At 35.1% G+C, this 21,580-nt stretch overlaps 1 pseudogene; it reads left to right on the top strand.

Moving 5' to 3' along the window:
- The first annotated feature begins 1,695 nt into the window (after positions 1-1,695).
- Positions 1,696-21,580, top strand: part of LOC110025432 — a 24,223-nt pseudogene continuing 4,338 nt past the window's right edge.

The raw sequence follows: 21,580 nt of genomic DNA, 5'->3' as shown, positions 1-21,580 counted from the left end.
AAGGGTCGGTTGTCCCTTCATATGTATCGATGCTCGGAAGCTTAAAGCTTGTTGGAATGGGGTGTTGGAGGACCGCATTCGCTAAGGGAGAAGATTCATGGATGTTACGATAAGCGTCGAAGCGATCCTTTTTCTCTAAGGGGAACTCTTCCCGGACTAGGCGTCGTAGTTCATTGCGAATGACATTATCTGGAATGACGGGAAGATGTGGCGATGTCGGGTGAGCTGCACGAGATGAATGAGTGGAACTTGCTGTATCTAGGAGTTCAACATCACGACCTGATAGGGGATGTGTTCCTTCCTGAGGAGGCGGGCCGACATGAGTTCCTCCGAGCGGTATGTTTCTCGTACGTCACGGAGTTAATGGTAAACGAATTTCATCCAATAGTGTAGGCAACGACTGCTGAGCCCCGCGTAGGAGCTGTAGAATCTCAAGTTGAGACTCATCCATTCTACGCATTCGATCTTCTATTGAAGGACCTGAAACACCTTCATTGGCAGGATAACGTCTTCTAGGGTGGGAAGACGAAGAAGCATGCCACCCTTGGCTTCGTGATTACTCCTTGGAACGATGGGTGTTGGAGTGGGATGCTCTATTATCACGAACACTGTGTCTGGTTGCCATGTAGTAGACCGTGTAAGTACTTTAGTTGTGGGATTGAAACCTTCCCACAGACGGCGCCAAACTGATGCGTGTTAGAAAATTCGTGGCGGTAGAGTAATGGATTATCGTCTTAGCGTTGCAAGAAAATTCAGCACAAACTCAGATTAAATGAATCAAGTTGTAATAACACCAGTAGTTTTTACGTGGAAAACCCGTAAAAAGGGAAAACCACGGGGCCTGACCCAGTTGTAAAAATCCAACCCAGTTGTAAAAATCCACAGTTGTAAAAATCCACTATAAGATGATGATTACAGATGTCCCTTATCCCACAGGCGGGAAAGGGTTACTAACTTTCCACGTTATCACGTCGACTGATTACGTCTAATAAGCGGTGGTTGACGGAGGTCAGTGGTGATGGCGGCGTTCAACGGTGGTCGACGGTAAGTGGTGGTCGACTGCGATCGATCGACGATGGCGAGGATGATCTTGGACTTGAGCTCCTTCTCAAAGCGTCAAATTTTCTCTTAAGCCTTCTTCTCTTCATGTGAGGGGTGAGGCTTTATTTATAGTGTTTTGAGTGCAATTAATGCAGGAATATGAACTATTTTGATCGGACGGCCCGGAAAGCTTCCCTTGATCAGATAATGTTTGATGGACATTTGAGTGCCTTAACGATGTCGGAATTGAGCAATCATAGACTCGTTGGATTTGTCTTTTTGAGACGCTCGATTTGACTATAAACTCGTTAAATTTAACATCCATTTGACCTTTAAAATGCCTCTGGAAATCCTCCAATACTGATTTAATGATTTGATCTGGGCTTGATTTGATTCGGATTAGACTGACTTTCATATCATTAGGTCCGTCTCATCGAGCCAATCAGTTTGACTATAAGTTTGCTGAAATCGGAGCTTTGGATGACTTTTGATTGAAATTTAAATATTCTTTGTTCAAAAAGTTGCCTCGAGATCCGTGCATGCCTCAAGATTCGTGCTGAATGAAGCGTATCACGTATTAAATTTATCGGACTTGTTTATATGGTGTATGCCTTTTGTAGGGGGATTTTTCCATTTGCAATTTTAGACCTAATTTTTTTTCCATGGAGACTGGCGTCATAAGCTGTTTAGCAGAGTAGATTTTGTTCAGCGTTCATCAACTTGCGACAATCGAACTTTGGGGCGACGAACATTTCCTTTCGTTTTGTACGTTTTATTTATGCAATCTGTTTTTATTTTTTTTTGTTCACTTCAATTAGCTTGCGTACTTTCGCAAGCATGGATGATTTACCAGCTTTTCTCTTATCGGTGAATCCGCATTATTTTTCCTTTTGATTTATTGTTTGTTTAGATGCTGCGGTAACTTGCTGATTGTTAGCAGACCTTGTTTTAAACACGATTGAAATAAACTATCAATTAGATGCTTATTTCAGATTTTGTTGGTACATTACATGCGGCAGGGTTGCTTTAATGATTTTATGGCTCGCTAGGGTTTGCATTTACTGCCGTCATGAATGTCTAAGTGAAGTGAATGCAATTTTAGACAGTTTTTTAGTTCATATTTATTAAATATTTACAGCAATCTTTCTAGTTGTTTTTCAATCAAACGAAACAAAATAACACCGTTATGAAGTCCTATATCAGTATTCATTTATTGTAAATTCTATTTCAGTGAAATGTTTATTGCTTTGAATTATGACCACTATGCTAATTTTTGGAGTCTCAGGATATGTTTGATTGAGTTTTTCAATGCGTTGTTCTTTAGAAGGCTGTAATTTTCCTGTTAGTTTTCACAAATATTTGGTGTGAGAATGTTATGCTGGAGACCGATCTCCCGCTCCCGCCCTTCCGCCTACGTCTGGCGTCGATTCGCGAGGCGCCCGCTCCCACCTACGCCGATCGCGAAGGTCGCGACCTTACAGCTCCAGCTCGACAGCGAAACCAATCCCGCCTCAGCCGTTTCGCGAATCGTCGCTATCGCAGGCTCTCATTCAACACGGCCTTTTGTTCTTCTTTTGGACATCCACGGCACACTGGAAGAGCTTTGTAGGGATAGAGTAAAAAAAAGTGCAAGAAGAAGTTCTTTGAGAAGTAGTTCCTTGCGGCATAAGGAAGAAGTAAAAAAGAACAAAAAATATTGATCTCCCTTGGCTTCTTCTCGGTGGTTTGTGACAGAAGATAAATTGGAAGATAAATTGGATTTATTCATCTTACAAGTTTATCTTCTTCAATGTATCTCGGTGTAAAACTTCTTCAGTGTATCTCAGTGTAGAGAGAGAAGAAGAGGGAGCAATGAAGTGAGAAATTAATCTTGTAAGTCGAGGTAATCGACTGGTGTAAATTTCTCAAGTATTAAAATACTCTGCAACTCCGTGGACATAGACAATTTGCCGAATCACGTAAATCTGTGTGTTCCGTTGTTTTACTATTTTCTAGTGTGAATTTTTCTCGTTCTATTTCTCACTTCAAAGATTATTCTTCTACTCTATTTTATATACCACAATTGGTATATTTCACAGCAGACAAGCCTCAAGAAAGCTGTTCCTTAATACTTAAAAAAATATAAAATTAACTATAGTTAAAATAAATTACTTTCTCTACAACTCCATAGATTGCAATAAGCTGCAATCTCTCCAACACCCCCTCAATTGTGCATTCATATTTCGTGCTGATACCACAACAAATACAAATTATTTTTCAATTATGTTACATTTTGATTTGTCATTTATAATAGGAGCATTAATTACAAATTTGTATTTCATCATACCCGTCATATTTTTCAAAATATGTTTATTATATCTATTCTGTTGATTTTACCTGTATTGTACAGTTTCCTTGACTAAACTTGATCCATCTTCTGGGTTTTTATTTGTAGGCTGATAAAATGGTGAGGAAGAGAAGAACCGATCTTCCTGGTTCTGGTGATGCTGCTTCTGAGGGCTCAGGGTCTCATAATGTTGGCAGTGGTAGAAGAGAAGCAGCTCAAACCTCTACAGGCCCACAGCACCCAGGTGGAGCTCAACACTCTCAAGCTCCACAACAGCAGGGTGGAGCTGGAAGAGGATGGGGTCCTGGTACTCCCCAACAACCAGGGGGGCGTGGTGGTGGTTATCACCAGGGCCGTGGTGGTGGTGGTCATAGCCAAGGCCGTGGTGGTGGTGGTTATCACCAGGGCCGTGGTGGACCGCCTTCTCGTGGGGGTTTGGTCCAGCAGCAAGCTCCTCAGATGGAGTATCAACAACATGGTGGAGGCAATGCTCAGCAGCATCAAGTTGGCCGTAGAGGTGATCCTTTTGCACCAGTTGGGCAGGGAGCTGGCCGATCTGCATCTGAACCATCCAGGCTGCCACGTTCCGAGCTGCACCAAGCGACACAATCTCCATTCCAAGTTGCACCTGCTTCTTTTTCAGAGGCAAGCTCATCAAGTCCTGATGTGGCTTTGCCAGAGGAATTTGAAAAACTTTCTGTTCAGGCTGAATCTGAACCTGCCACTACTCAGGTTGCGGTTCCAGCTTCAAGCAAATCCATGAGATTCCCTTTGCGCCCAGGCAAAGGCAGCTATGGTACCAAGTGTGTGGTTAAGGCAAACCATTTCTTTGCGGAGCTCCCTAACAAGGATCTTCATCAATATGATGTGTGTATATCTTTTGCTTTCAAATTTTGAAACTTTGAGAACATTTTAAAATACCTATCATTGTCACTGCTTGTATGATACTAGGTTTCTATTACACCTGAAGTTACCTCACGTGCTGTAAGTCGAGCTGTGATGGAACAGCTGGTCAAGTTGTTCAGGCAGTCCCATTTGGGTGGCCGCCTTCCAGCTTATGATGGCAGAAAGAGCCTTTACACGGCAGGACCTCTGCCATTTCTCTGCCATTTACCTCTAATGAATTTCATGTTGCTTTAGTTGATGAAGACGATGGCAGTGGAACTGAGAGGTGTTGAATGCATTTTGGCCTATTTTGGTTCTATTTTTGCATTTTGTAACTTGTAGCTGATAGTTTTTGGTATGTCTTTGATTCAGGCGTCAGAGGAATTTCAAAATTGTTATAAAACTGGCTGCTCGAGCTGATCTTCATCATCTAGGAATGTTTTTGGAGGGAAGGCAAGCAGATGCGCCTCAGGAAGCTCTTCAAATTCTTGATATTGTGCTGCGTGAGTTGCCTGCTGCAAGGTAATTATGTTTTGCTCACGATGCATTTTATTTTTTTATTTGATACACTATTGTAATGGATGTTAAAAGAGGATTACTGCACTGCCAAAATACAGGTATTCTCCTGTAGGTCGATCATTCTACTCTCCTCATTTTGGTGGGAGACAACTACTCGGCGAAGGCCTAGAAAGCTGGCGTGGATTCTATCAAAGCATAAGACCTACACAGATGGGCTTGTCACTGAATATTGGTATTGTCAGATTTATTTTTTTAAACCTTATGCATTCTTTGAATGAGTTGCTTTGTTTGTTTGGTTCATTAAATGGAAGACGTAGGTTGAGGTGATTTGCGGTCGTGCTTTCTTATTGTAATAGGGACTTGTAATTCTTAGATATAGTTTTTATGTTATTTTCAGTTTCTTGATTCGTTTTGTCTCCATCAGATGGTTTTTTCATTTTCTCTATGTTGAAACAACCTATAAACTGACGAACTTTGTGGTTACTGTTTTTGAAATGAGAATTTCTATAATAGCGCTTCATCCTCAATTTTAACTTTGATGTTTTATGGAGTCTGCTGAATGCGAATGTATCTGTCCAATAAGGTTTTAGATTTGAAGCACAATTTAAATGTTTTTAAGGGATGCTTCTTCTTTCGAATGCCTTTAATGAACTTGTTTGTAGATTGGTAAATATTTTCTTAATGTTGGATGAAAGAATTTGTACCTGCCCAATATTTCAATTGGTTATTTCGAATGTGTATTAGCCATTTTGAATGACATCAAGAGTAGCTGAAAATGATTATTATTATTATTATTATGGGAAAGCAAACTCACCAATTTTCCCAGTTTTCTGTGGATGCTATGCTTTGTCATGCATCATCGTTTCGGCCCTCCCATAAAGCTCTATTAAATACTGCCACAATTTGCATGGCACATTTGTGTTTTGAAAGTATCTGTACAATATATGATTCCTGCTCAATATTTCAATTGGTTATTTCTAATCTGTATTAGCCATTTTGAAGGTTTTTTCACTAATTCAAACATGTCATGTTTATCAAAAACGGTTGAAAATGATTTCTTTATTATGATAAAGCAAACTCTCTAATTTTCCCAGTTTTCTGTGGTACTATGCTTTTGTCATTCATCAGTGTTTTCGGAGCTTCCATAAAGCTCTATCAAATAATGCCACAATTTGCATGGCACATTTGTGTTTTGGGAAATTTACATGTATCATGTAATTCTTATGTATTTACATATCTCTCGTGCAAACTTTCATATTTATATGCATAGCACTTTTTTTCTTTAAAATGATGCATGAACGGGTGCATTTTACTTTAAAAAAGTGATAATAGTGCTATTTTTATGTGATATTAAAGATTTGAGTGTTGCTTGTAAATATGAAAGTGTAGGCGCGAGATATGTAAATGCATAAAAATTGCATCCTTTGTTTTTTAAATGAACCTGAAATTTATATTTCTCTGACCTTAATCCCTCCCTCATGCAGATATGTCTTCTACTGCATTCATTGAACCATTGCCAGTCATCGACTTTGTAATTCAGCTTTTGAATAGAGATGCTAGTGATGTTTTAACTACATTACAAGACTCTGATTGGCTCGAGGTGAGTTACCCAGGTTTCTTGATGATTTGAGGTTTGCTATAATGGGCTATTTGAAAGCTTTTCATTTTGAAATTTGCGTATTTCGGGTAGATTCCTACATCAGAGAGCTATGGTAATTTATGGGTTCACTTGGTTATGCTCTATGTTTTCTTAAACAATACTAGTAGTTGTATGGCTGCAGTTTGGTTTAACCATTGTAGGGAATGTTCAGCTTTATGAAATCGTAGAAATCATGGCGTTTTTTTCATTGACATTTTTTGCATCCTTTGGGTAGATTCCTACAACAGATGGACGGTAGCAATTTAAGGTGTTTGGTTTTATTAACCATTGTGCTAAAAAGCTAAGCTTTATGAAGTCATAGAAATCTTATTTGAACTGTGGTTTAGATGGCTTTGTCCAAAATCTCTTTTGTAAATTTTAGCTGTTCTATTTAATAAATTAATTAGTTTAATACATATATTTTGGTTTAGACTAAATGAGATTAGTTTGTCATATTATAATATTATTCATTTCAATCTTTCAATCCATTGTATCACAATCAGAACAAACTTTTATAAAAGCAGTAAAACTCAACTACTTGAGCAATAATTTTATCAGATAATTATTTGCTTTATTCTGCTAGATGAGTAATAGCTATGGCGTGGAATACATATAGCATGACGTTAGCATGGTAAATGAGCCCAAGGGTTTTGTTGATACGGTTTTCATGTGATTTTCAAGACAGTTGTTTTTATAAAAAATTTGCGAATTTCGGGTAGATTGTGTTCACTTGGTCTGCACGCTACTTATGTTTTCTTAAACAAAGTAGTAGTTGTTAACCATTTGCTGGAAATGGTCAGCTTTATGAAATCCTATAAATCGTATTGTTTTGTTCCAGCTGGGTATTTGTTTTTTTCATTTACATTCTTTGCGTCCTTTGGGTAGATTGTTACAACAGATGAATAATAACAATTTAAGGTGTTTGGTTTTATTAACCATTGTGATAAAAGAGTTAAGCTTTATGAAGTCATATAAATCTTACTTGAACGGTGGTTTAGATGGCTTTGTCAAAAATCGCTTTTGTAAATTTTAGCTATTCTATTTAATAAATAAATAAGTTTAATACATATATTTTGGTTTATATTAAATGAGATAAGTTTATCATATCATAATATGAAAAATTATGAGATTATTCATTTCAATCTTTTAGTCCCGTATATCACAATCACAACAAGCTTTTATAAAAGTAGTAAAACTCTTATAACTACTTGAGCAATGCTTTTATTAGATAAGTATTTGCTTTGTTCTGCTAGATGAGTGACAACCATAGCGTGACATTCATATAGCATGACATACTATTGGCAAATGAGTCTAATGTCACCTCCCAAAAGAGCTATTGTGGGTGGTGGTCAGCCCAGGATTTAAATACTGCTTTTCATCCCTACATCTAGCCGATGTGAGACTATTTGTCCGTGACATTCTCCTCCACCCAATTACGTGACGCCCTCGTCACGGATCAGCTCCACCGAGGGTCCCACTGGACCATGGAGAGTCCACACACCTGACAGACAGTAATCTGCTCTGATACCACTTGTCATCCCCACCTTTGATGTTGCAACTCTTCTTATCTTCAGACTTTCTAGTCTCCTTCGAATAATCAACCAAGCTTTCGGCAACTGCGATGACAGTGGCAAGGTCTTGTACTCCTCGTCTCCTAAGCTCGGTCTTTGCCCAATGTTGAAGCCCATCCATGAAATTGAAGAGAGCATCCTTATCTGACATATCTGGAATTTCAAGAACTAGGCATGTAAACTCTTTGATGTAGTCTTGAATCAAACCTCCTTGCTTAAGCCTTCGCAACCGAACTCGAGCCTTGTCTTCGGCATTCTCAGGATATAATTGTCTCTTTAGCTCTCTCTTGAAGTCATTGAAAGTGGACATGGTGCACAAACCTTTCTCTACATCTCCTTTTGTTCTTCTTCACCAAAGCATAGCGATGTCTGAGAGATAAAGAGAGGCAAATTGAATTTTTGCATCTTCATCGGCAATCCCCATCGCTCCAAAGTATTGCTCTAGTCCCCATATGAAGTTGTCTACTTCCTCTACTTCACATTGCGAGTACCTCCAAAACTCATAGGTTTTGGAACTTCAATCCTCCTGGCTTCGAAGGTGGGATGGCTTGTGGATGACGCGAGTGCCCTCTTGCACAACGAAATGTCCCCACGCATTTCCTCCAAGCTAGCACGCATGTCACTCATCTCTTCCTTATAGGCACTTCACAGCTCTTGGAGCTTCCCCATAAAATTCTCCTGCAACTTAGCCACTTGGCCCATTAAGGTTTCCTCAAGTCGATGCATCATACCTCTGATTGTTGAATGGATGGCGACGTCCTCCTCCTCGAGTCCATCAACCCTTTGGCCAAGATCCTCTACTTGACCCTCCATGCCATTCATTGCCTCCTCCATCCGAGCAAGGCGCGAATCAAAGCTATGCATGATCTCCTTAGACCTTACATTTGGCTTGGGTGCAAAGGGGTCCCTTTGCTCCTGGCGACCTCGCCCTTGAGATGACTCCACATTAGTGGCTTCCGACTCCATAACGTGCTCCTTGACGCTTTTCGCCATTCCCTCGAACTCAAATCTCTGATACCAACTGTCACGGACTAACTTTCCTCAAGTCACCCGTGCGGCTTTAGCGCTCTTTCTTAGCACCAAATCAGCCTTACCCCTCACAACACTGGACTTATGAGCGTAGCTTTTATGAAAGCAGTAAAACTCTTATAACTACTTGAGAAATACTTTCATCAGATAAATATCTGATTTGTTCTGCTAGATGAGTAATAGCTATAGAGCGGCATACATATAGCACGGCATAATAATGGCAAATGAGCCTAAGGTTTTTGTTGATGCGGTTTTCATGTGTTTTTCAATACATTTAATGTTATTTTTTAAATTGCAGTGTTGCTAAGTTATTTTCTGTGCTTATGTAGTTTTGTTCCATGTCAATTTTGCTATATTTTACTGTTCCATAACGTGCTCTTTAGCAATAGGTATCCTTGTATCTGTGAACTGAGGTTGTTCCATAGAGAGGTGAAATGTATTTTTGAAGATGTACGCAGTAGCATTTTTATACTGTACTCTGGATAATTTCTCTCTTTTTTTTCTGTTTTTTTTTTATTCTAAACCTTGTTGAGAAATTACAATTTATACACTTCACACTGATTTGCTCTATTTAAAATTCATGTTTGTATAACATGCATGCTTAGTTTTTTATTTAGATCAAGAAGGTTCTTAGGGGTGTGAAGGTTGAGGTTACACACAGGGGAAATATGCGCAGAAAGTATCGCATTTCTGGTTTAACATCTAAGGCAACAAGAGAGTTGACGTATGCTTCTTTTTTATTTTTTTTGCTTTGTAAATTTTTTAAATTGTTTTTCTGTTATTATTTTTTTATTTTTAATGAGTTTGTTATGTTGGTTATAGTTTTCCAGTTGACGATAGAGGTACTTTGAAGTCGGTGGTGCAATCAGTGGTGCAATATTTTCAAGAGACTTATGCTTTTGCCATCCAACATACCAATTGGCCTTGCCTACAAGTTGGCAATCAACAGCGGCCAAACTATCTGCCTATGGAGGTCTTGTCTTCTATTTTGACTTTATGTTCATTTTTTGTCTTACTTTTTATATACTTTGGCGCCTGGGCTTTTAAGGATTTATTGTGCAATAACCTTTTATTGAAGAGCGGAGCGTCAAATATTGAATTTTTGTTATGGATACACTCACAAAAAATGGCACCTAATGTTGGAGTAGAGATTCCTGAGAAGGTCTCCATAATGAATGGACCTGGCGAGAGCGAGTGGTAGATATGATCTAACACTTGTCCAGAGAAAAAACTGAGAGAACTGGCCGATTCAATTGTCTGGCACATTAAATTCGGTGCTGGCTAGTCTTCAGGAGTGCTCCCTTGTGCATGGACCCAAGACTCTAAAATATAGACATTGCCTCTATTTATGTAAATTTTCTAAGAGGGCAATGCTAGTTTGGGACGCCTGAGAAGCACCAAAATCTAAGTGCCGCCTCACCATTAGTTTTTAGTTCTGGTTGCTAATTTTTGCCTATATTTTCAGGTCTGTAAAATTGTAAAAGGGCAAAGATATTCGAACAGGTTGAATGAAAGACAAATAGCAAATCTTCTAAAGGTTACCTGCCAACGCCCACACGATCGTGAGCGTGATATTATCCAGGTGAACTAGTTTTTTAAGACAACATTAATTTTACTCAAGCACTGTACTCTTTTTTATTATGCTTTTCAACAGTTTACTTTTGCAATTTTTCACGTAACAATTTATTTATATTATATGTTTAATGAATGCTATACCTCACTTCCCCAGACTGTTCATCACAATGCATATCACAATGATCCATATGCCAGGGAGTTTGGAATCAGAATAAGTAATGAACTTGCTTCAGTTGAAGCACGCATCCTACATCCGCCAAGGGTATGCAACATCACTTAATTTTATCTTTACAAAATTCTCTGTTTTTTTTTTTTTAGTCTTATTTGTCTTTATAAATTTGCAGCTGAAATACCACGAAACTGGTAGAGAGAAGGATTGTTTACCCAGGGTGGGACAGTGGAATATGAAGGATAAGGTGCTTAAGTGAAACTTCTAGCAGAATGTTTGATATGCTGCATCTTTGATCTGTTTTTTTGTTATTATTATATGCATTCAAGGGGGTTTCAAGGATTCCAAATTAAATTATGCTGCCATTTGAAGTTTATCACATTAGATTGCTTATTCTTGATTTACTTGTATGGAGTACATGCTGTATGCTCACATTGCTTATCATTTTCAACCTTAGGAAGTCCACATGTGAATTATGATTGTATTTTTCAATGGAAGATTTACATACATACAACTCAATTCCCATTATTTATATATCTAACAACTATACTTATTTTTTTTAAGTGCATAACAAAATTTGACAGTGATTATTTTGATGTGTGACGAAAGATTTGGGTGATATAAATGTATAAAATAAAGTTTTGGTGTTAGATATGTGAATATACATAGGAACTGATTGGGTATTTAAATGTCCCTTTTTTATTAAATGGTCAATAATTGCATTTTCTTGGGAGTGGCTTTTTTTAATCCTTTTTCTCAATGAATGCATTTTCTTTGAAGCGTTCTTTATTTGGACGACGCTTCATTCAAATTTTTTCTTTCATGATTCTTTATCAATAATTTTCATTCATTTATTTATATTATTGATGCATTTATATTTTGATTGTACCTTCTCCAATTCAGTTCAAATTATTTCAGGCTCTGCATGCATTGCTTTTGGCATTAAAGAGCAAATTAGGTTTTTTTTTTTTTTAATGGAGTAGCGGACTAATTGCCTGTAAAAATTATAAATTTATGAAAATTCAAAATTTTTTCTCATTATTAAGCGTTTGGTATTTTGTATTATTATTATTTTTAAATTGGGTTTTTTCATGCCTATGTAGAAGTACTCTTGAGGGACAGTGGAATATGAAGAATAAGGTGCTTAAGTGAAACTTCTAGCAGAATGCTTGATATGCTGCATCTTTGATCTGTTTTTTTGTTATTATTATATGCATTCAAGGGGGTTTCAAGGATTCCAAACCAAATTATGCTGCCATTTGAAGTTTATCACATTAGATTGCTTATTCTTGATTTACTTGTATGGAGTACATGCTGTATGCTCACATTGCTTATCATTTTCAACCTTAGGAAGTCCACATGTGAATTATGATTGTATTTTTCAATGGAAGATTTACATACATACAACTCAATTCCCATTATTTATATATCTAACAACTATACTTATTTTTTTTAAGTGCATAACAAAATTTGACAGTGATTATTTTGATGTGTGACGAAAGATTTGGGTGATATAAATGTATAAAATAAAGTTTTGGTGTTAGATATGTAAATATACATAGGAACTGATAGGGTATTTAAATGCCCCTTTTTTATTAAATGGTCAATAATTGCATTTTCTTGGGAGTGGCTTTTTTTAATCCTTTATCTCAATGAATGCATTTTCTATGAAGCGTTCTTTATTTGGACGACACTTCATTCAAAATTTTTCTTTCATAATTCTTTATCATTAATTTTCATTCATTTATTTATATTATTGATGCATTTATATTTTGATTGTACCTTCTCCAATTCAGTTCAAATTATTTCAGGCTCTGCATGCATTGCTTTTGGCATTAAAGAGCAAATTAGGTTTTTTTTTTTTAATGTGGTAGCGGGCTAATTGCCTGTAAAAATTATAAATTTATGAAAATTCAAAATTTTTTCTCATTATTAAGCGTTTGGTATTTTGTATTATTATTATTTTTAAATTGGGCTTTTTCATGATATGCTGCATCTTTGATCTGTTTTTTTGTTATTATTATATGCATTCAAGGGGGTTTCAAGGATTCCAAACCAAATTATGCTGCCATTTGAAGTTTATCACATTAGATTGCTTATTCTTGATTTACTTGTATGGAGTACATGCTGTATGCTCACATTGCTTATCATTTTCAACCTTAGGAAGTCCACATGTGAATTATGATTGTATTTTTCAATGGAAGATTTACATACATACAACTCAATTCCCATTATTTATATATCTAACAACTATACTTATTTTTTTTAAGTGCATAACAAAATTTGACAGTGATTATTTTGATGTGTGACGAAAGATTTGGGTGATATAAATGTATAAAATAAAGTTTTGGTGTTAGATATGTAAATATACATAGGAACTGATAGGGTATTTAAATGCCCCTTTTTTATTAAATGGTCAATAATTGCATTTTCTTGGGAGTGGCTTTTTTTAATCCTTTTTCTCAATGAATGCATTTTCTTTGAAGCGTTCTTTATTTGGACGACGCTTCATTCAAATTTTTTCTTTCATGATTCTTTATCAATAATTTTCATTCATTTATTTATATTATTGATGCATTTATATTTTGATTGTACCTTCTCCAATTCAGTTCAAATTATTTCAGGCTCTGCATGCATTGCTTTTGGCATTAAAGAGCAAATTAGGTTTTTTTTTTTTATGGAGTAGCGGACTAATTGCCTGTAAAAATTATAAATTTATGAAAATTCAAAATTTTTTCTCATTATTAAGCGTTTGGTATTTTGTATTATTATTATTTTTAAATTGGGTTTTTTCATGCCTATGTAGAAGTACTCTTGAACTCGAGTTCTATTAACATAGAGGAAGGATATTGAGGTGCTGTTTGGCTGCAACTTAGATTTACATTAAATAGGATTTATCTTTTATTAAATTCAGTCTGTGATGAAAGAGCTCTCAAGCTACATTGGAACAAAGCTGCCTACATCTTTTTTAGGAACATAAGAAAAAAAAGACTATTAATAGTATGCTAGAAAATACTGCCTGAAAATGTACGAATTTTTAAAGAATCTAATTTATTTGAATTAGTTGAGCTTTAGTTAAAACTGCATGACATATTGGGTGAACTAAGTGATTAATGTAAATAAATTAATTATAGATTTTTTAATTAACTGTATATGAATGACTATTTTTTTACTCATTCGAGATAGGTTGGTCTTGTCAGGTTTTCAATAATTTCCATATGCATACTAATAATTTCACATTTAATTATTAGCTTTTGCTTATTAATTTTCTGACATGTTACAAACAGTTTTGACCTTTTACAGTGAACATATCACTTTTCTAGAAATTCATGTTGTTAAAAACAATTTTACTATGTTTGTTGTGTTTCCTTTTGTTTTTAAAATCAGAAAATGTTTTTTTATTTTTAAAGAAGCCAGCAACCCTGGTAAAATTCTACTTTTATGAAAGTTGAAAATATTTTTCTCATTATTATGGGTTTGGTTGGCATTTTAGATATATAGTATTTTAAATTTGAGCTTTTTGTTACGTTTGTAGAAATTTTTCTTTAACCTATATTGCAATGCTCTTTAACCTATGTTGCAGTAACTTTTCATTATTTTGGCTTTGGTTAGCAGTTTATTTTATTTTTTTCTTAATTTGAGTTTTTTTCATGCGATGGTAGGCAAACGACAATGTTAATGATGTTTGCCAATTATATATCTGCTGTGTTTTTGTTGTCTTTTTTCTTGACGTAGCGTGTTACCCCAGTAAAACTCTGCTTTCATGGACTTAGAAAATATTTTTCTCGTTTTTATGGATTTGTGGCATTTAGATGTATAGTTTTTTAATTTTGGCTTTGACTGACAATTTAGTTTTTTTTTAATTTGAGTTTTTTCGTGCCTTTGTTAAAACAATTTTAGAACAATGTTCATATGATGTTTGGCAACTATATATCTCTTGTGTTTCATTGTGTTTTTTTAAATGAGAAAATGATTTTTTTTTTAAAGTGGGAGGCAACCCCCTTAAAATTCTACTTTTATGAATGTAGAAAATGTTTTTCTCATTATTATGGGTTTAGTTGGCATTTTAGATGTATAATTCTTTAAAGTTGAGCTTTTTGTTGTGTTGGTAGAAAATGTTCTTTAACATATGTTGCAATATTTCTCATTATTTTAGATGTATAGTTCTTTGAAGTTGTGGTTTTTGTTGTGTTGGTAGAAAATGTTCTTTAACATATGTTGCAATATTTTCTCATTATTTTTGGCTTGTTTGGCATAAAAGTTTTTTTTTTTTTTTAATTTGAGTTTTTTCATGCGTTTGTTGAAAATGCTATTTAACACAAAGGTTATGGACTTTGACATTTGTTTACCAACATTTTTAACATAGTTTTTCTTTGTCTTTGTTTTTATCCAAGTGATTATATATTAAAGTAAAAAATTATCGTCTTAATATTGCACGAAAATCTAGCACACTCCAACGAAAGAAGATAATTAGTAGGGACATCTGTAGTTTTAACGTGGAAAGCTCGAAAACTCGTTATCTTATGGTAGGAAGCAGTTGCAGTGAGGAGTGACTGTTGGAGCTTTTGTGCATCATCTTAGCAGTCGACGCAACCTTTGGGATGATGCATCTCTTTTTTAGGTTGCTTTGTGATTTTGATACATCGGTTGTTGCTTCATGCGATGCTTCTCGTAAGGAGCAGACGACGACCGATGTTGTTTGGCTCCCTCTTCTCCAGGTTACGGCATTTCTCTTGCCCAAGATATAGTCCCTTCTCAAGAGGGGGTGTGAAACTCTATTTATAGAGTTGAAGTTGTGATAAGAAAGAAATTCAGATCATTATGAGCAAATGTTTTTGGAAGATTTTCTTGATTGATCTACATTTTTGGGACATTGGAGTGCCTTAATGATGTCACACTTGAGCGATCTTAGGCTTGTTGGATTCGTCCGCTTGATTCGACTATAAGGTTGCCAGATTCAGAATCTGTTTGACCTTCCAATTATATACTTGGAAAACTTTCAAAAATGGTTTAATGGATTGATCTGTGCTTATTATTGTGTTTTTTCCCTACTTTTTTTTTATTTGATATTTTTTTTGTCATATAACTTAGTAACATTGATGGAAGGATATAGCCTTGGGCTTCTCAACCAATTTCTTAAGATCATTAGGAGTAGCCATTTTACTTGATCTTGGCTTTGTTTTGACTCGGATTGGATTAATTTTGGTACCGTCTGGTCTGTCTCGTTGAGCGTCAGTTTGACTATAAGTTTTGCTGGAGTTAGAGTTTTTTTATGAGTTGTTGCTTAAAATTTGTTTTGAGAATTTTGCTAGATGATGAAAATTTGTTGTTGGTGGTATATCACCCATGTTATTGTATTTTTTTGTACTCTTTATTTTTAATTTGATATTATTTAGTCGAACTTAGAAAATAGTTTATATGGCTCTAACTTATGTTCTAGTAACATTGATGAAGAAGATGGTTTTGGGCATCTAAATGAATTTTTTAAGACCACTCTGATCGGATGACTTGGGGAGATTCCCTTGATTGGTCGGTATTTTGTGGACATTAGAGTGCTTTAATGATGTTGGAATTGAGCGATCTTAGGCTTGTTGGATTCGTTTTGTCTAGACACTTGATTTGACTTATTCATAATCTGTTTGACCATCCAATTATATTCAAAAAAATTTCAAAAGTGGTTTGATTGCTTGATCTGCGCTTGTTATTGTGTTTTCCTGTACTCTTTATTTTTAATTTGATATTTTTTGTCGTACTTAGAACATATTATGTAACTTGAGTAACATTCAGAACCTTTAATTTGTTATTTTTTAGTGGACTTGGGCTTCTAAACCAATTTTTTGAGATCACTAAAGTAGCCATTTGACTTGATCGGGCTTTGATTTGACCCTGGTTGGATTTATTTTGGTACCGTTGGGTCCGCCTTGTCCAACATCTGTTTGATTATGTTTGGTGGAATTGGGTTTTTTTTTATGACTTTTAATCAAAATTTGAATATCTTCTGCTAAAAAAATGGCGAGATTTGTGCTGGATGATGAGAATATGTTGATGGCATGAGTTTGATTATAAGTTTGTTGTTTTTGTGTTTTTATGCAGTCTTTATTTTTAATTTGTTATTTTTTAGTCGTACTTAGAACAATGTGTGTAACTTGTGTTCCAATAACATTAATGAAGGGTATGGTCTTGGGCATCTAAACCAATTTTTTAAGATCATTAAGGTTGATTTAGATTGATGAGTTATTCAATAATATCTAGTTATTTCGGCCAGCTTATAATTGCGGGCGGTGTTTTCAAAACGCCGCCGTTGTGTTTGTTTTGCACGTTTCTGTAGATTTTTAAAAATGGCGTTCCAAATTATTTAAGAAACGCGGCCGCGAGACCCCACGGCCCGCGTCTTCAATATGCATCGAGCGGCTTTTTCCTCTCGTACCCTTCTCTCGTCTCCTCCCTCCCTCGCGTACCCTTCTGCCGTCCACGGTGCAGGGAAACCAAGAAGAGTTCAGGAACAAGAAGAAACAGAACAGAAAAGAGTTAAGTTGGTCGCCTTCAATCACCTTCCACACGCCTTCTCCTGAGAAGCAAGGTACCTCCCCCTTCTCCATCATGTCTCACTCCCTTCCCTCTTCCCTCTTCTTTCTATTTCCTTCCACTCACCAAACCTCTCCAGAAATCCTCCTCCATCTGTACTTCTCCATCTCTTCCAATCACCAATAGATACAGAATCAACCTGAAGGCTTCTACCTAAGAGGAGAAGAAGACTGAAACAGTGCTAGGTTGCCACCGTGGATGGCATAGCAGAAGATGTGTTGCTTCCCAGAGAAGCGGAGGAGGTTAAGGAAGTTGAAGAGAGTTATGACTGGAGGGAGGAGTGGTATCCATTGTACTTAACGGCAGAAGTCCCGGAAGATGCTCCTTTGGGCCTTACCGTCTTCCACAAACAGCTTGTTCTCTATCGAGACTTCAATGGTGTTCTCCGATGCCATGAAGACAGATGACCCCACAGATAGGAGACCCAAACTCTGAGAGTTTTGCTGAAATTTGTTTTAATCTGGAAACTTTCTTTAGGATGAGTTGGATTTTATGCGATAAAAATGATCTTTTTTTTAATTGTTGTATTTCATAAATTAGATGATGGAGAAGAGAGCTCAGAGAACGTGATAAAATCTCATCTTTTCTGTATTTTGGCTTATGAGTTGATGCCCATAAGTGATGAGGGAAAAGAGAAGAGGCATAATGAGGGAAAGTTGTGTTAATTTCTTAAATCCTATTTAAAACTTGATTTAAGAATTTGGCAGGATTTATGTTGCTAAAGAAACTGCTTGTCATGATTTAGCCTAATTTCTGGCTAAATTTTGCAGCCAAACATATCTTAAATGTTCTGAAATCACTTAAAGATTTGATGATCTGGATATGTTGTGCTAAACTGATTTCTCTTCCTGTCATTTACAATGCCTATTTTTAAAATTTTAGAAGTGTTGTTGAATTTCATTTGTTAACAAATTCTACTTACATCTAAGGATAGGAAACAAAGAACATGAAGTCTGTTTGCACTCTTTTGAATTTCAATCATGGAATTGTTTATTTAAAGATTGAAGCAAGTTTGGAATTCCTATACGTTCCGGGGACTTTTCTTTAGGAATTTGTTCGTTTTCTGTCTTTTATATATTTTACTACTTTGTAAGTTTATGATTTTGTTTAATGGATCACTTTGAACATAGTTTATGTGGCTTTTCATATGTTTTATCAAGTATTTGTATTTGGTAATTACGAGAGGTGTATGATTTCTTCTGCTTGGACAAGCAATAATGCAAACTTCTAGCTAATTGTTTGTATGTATCCGGGTGTTCGACCGGAGATGTTTGATTGTCATTTTTTCTGCTTTATAAGATTCGTCAATGATGAGATCAAACTTCTTGCAGTGATATTTGCGCTAAGCATTAAAGTTTGGGTGCTAGATATGCAAATATATAAAATTTTGCAAATTGAATGTTATATGTATGGTTTCTAATCTTATGTATGGTCAGTTCAAATTCTAATAAATTTTGTATTTATCAGATTTATAATTGATAATTGTTTGTACGTGTCCAAAAAATATTTTCTGGCTTAAAGTAGCACCAAATCTTCTCCATAACATCTGCACAATGGCTAAACAACTATTAGTTTCCAATGACCAATGCTGCATCAAATTGTATCTTTGATCTCCAATCTTATATATTATAATGATATTATAATGAAAAACTTATAATGAAAAACTGTGTCTAGCTAATTAAGCATGATGAAAGTGTTCTGATGAGGCTTTTAGGGATTAAAAAGCAGAAGATTCAAAACATAGGTACAATCTAAAAATTGTATTTACTTTTTTGCTTCTGCAGTATCGAATATATTGCCAAGACAATTCTGTTACAAACAACATTACTTAACAGCGGTAGAATGATCATTTATCCACAAACAACTGCCCCAAACAGCCAGCCAACTTATCAGGATAAGTTGCTTATTTGGATAGGCTGGATAAGCTGCAGCTGCACCAAATATACCCTTAGTCTTCGTGTATAGATCCACTGATGTGTTGCAATGGTAGTAGTTAATGATCATTTAGGCTGATTGGTTATTCCACTGATGTGTTGTTTCTCAATTGTATTAGTGCTGATGTTTTACTAGATCTTTCTTTTTTAGAAATTTTTGTTTATACACATACATATATATAAAACAATTTTTTTAAGATCATTAAGGATGATTTTGTCTGCTCAGTTATTCAATAATGTCTAGTTATTTTGTCTTGTGTGTAGATCCACTGATGTGTTGCAATGGTAGTTGAGCTGATCTTTTACTATATATTACTTATTTAGAAATTTTTGTTTGTGGACGAAACAATTGTACTTAAATTTTAATGGCATAGCTCGATATAGACTCGTGGTCCATATTTCATTATTAAACTCGTGGTCCATATTTCATCATTTTACTATTAATGTAACAGATTTCATTATTAAACTCGTGGTCCACCAACCTAGGTGGTGATATTCCTTTCTTTTTTTATTTGTGTCATTTTTGTGTATTTTTATATCTTTGTTTCCTATTTTGTTATTTAGTTGGTGTCTAAATGAGCTGTACATGGTTTAATTTTGGAATTGTTTTCTTTGTTTGTGTTCCTTTAGTGTTTGTTCATATTTGATATTTTTATATTTGTTTTTAGGCTTGTTCATTTTTAAGGTCTATTGTGTTCGATTAGTGTGTTGATGTTTGATATATCTATATAATTTTTTAAGCTTATTGATTCTAAAGGTCAAATTCGTAATGTAAAAGATGGTCAAAAAGTGACAAAAACAATAATATGTTGATGACATTTACTGTTGTGCTATTTATGCATTTATTGCGTTTGCTTGTGTTATGAAAGACAGCAATAGTTAATTTTTTATTTGAAGCTTAGGGCTAATTTCTCAGATTTTTTGATCTTCTAGTAACATCAATTGTATAATTTCTGTTTATTGATCCTCTGAAATGTTGCAATGGTATTATGTTGATCCTAATAACATGTACTTGTATTTATTTATCTATTTATCTTGTTTTTGATTCTCTGATATGTTGCAATGGTATAATGTTGACACTAAGAATATTTAACTTTTTGTTAATGTTGGCCCTAATAACATCCATTTTTAGTTATTTAATCTTTTTTAGCTGATTCTCTGATATGTATAATGTTGACACTAATAACATCCACATCTAGTTATTTAATTTTTTTTATTGATCCTTTGATATGTTGCAATTTTATAATGTTGATATTCTATTTGTGAAGATCTTGCATATCTACAAAATTTTGTTTGTTAATAAAAGCAATTTTACTTCAATGCTAATGTCATTTCTCAATGTAGCTATTTATGCATCTAGTTTCATTTATGAACTGGCCTTTTTTTTTTCATATGCCTATTTTATTGTACTTTTACTTTTCTTTTTTATCAATTACTTGGGACATAAATGAATCACATGTATTTTTATATTTGTTGAAGTTCTTCCTTGCTTATGTTTAATTTTGGTTGATTTTTTCTATTTCATTATTATTATTCTTATTTTTTGCTGTAGAAAATGGTGGATGGGGGGAGGGTTAGCAACTGGTTTTGCATCAGTTTTGTCAGAAATATGCAAGAAAATGTTATCAATAGATTTTGCAGGAATTTAGCCGAGATGTGTCAGACCTCCGGAATGGTATTTTTTTTGTCATTTGTTCTTGTAGGAGATATCATTCTTATCAGTTTTTTTATGATTTCTGAAGAAAGTTGTATATTTTTACTGCCGTAGGAATTTGCTTTGGATTGCTCTGGACCCTGTAATTCCTGCAGTGCTTGCACGGCCTGATCAAGTTGAAAGTAGATTGAAAGAACACCATCATAACGCGATGAATGTACTGCATAGACAACAGCGCAAGAAACTTGATTTACTAATTGTAATATTGCCCGACAACAATGGTTCTCTTTATGGTAAGTGGATCTTTCTCTTGATATTACCATTTTAGTGCATCCCTTCATATACACCATGATTTTTGTTATCGCTCGATCTTTCTTTTATTTGATTTTTAATTTTCAACAACTTGGAATCTTAAACCCATGTATTAAAAGGTGGTGGTGGATTTTTTATGTGATTTTAAGGATTTGAGTGGTGTGTGAGTTCATATGAATATTTAGGTGTTACAACAACAACAACAACAACAACAACAACAACAAAGCCTTAATCCCACTACGTGGGGTCGGCTACATGAATCTTTTTTCTCCATTACGTCCTATTTAGTGTCATGTCATCATTCAAAAGTAAAACCAAAAGCATAAAAAAAAAAAAAAAGA

This window comes from Phalaenopsis equestris, unplaced genomic scaffold (assembly GCF_001263595.1).
Source record: "Phalaenopsis equestris unplaced genomic scaffold, ASM126359v1 Scaffold000297, whole genome shotgun sequence".
Taxonomy (NCBI): Eukaryota; Viridiplantae; Streptophyta; class Magnoliopsida; order Asparagales; family Orchidaceae; genus Phalaenopsis; species Phalaenopsis equestris.
Note: the sequence above shows the minus strand (reverse complement) of the source record. Positions and strands in the feature narration are given on the sequence as shown.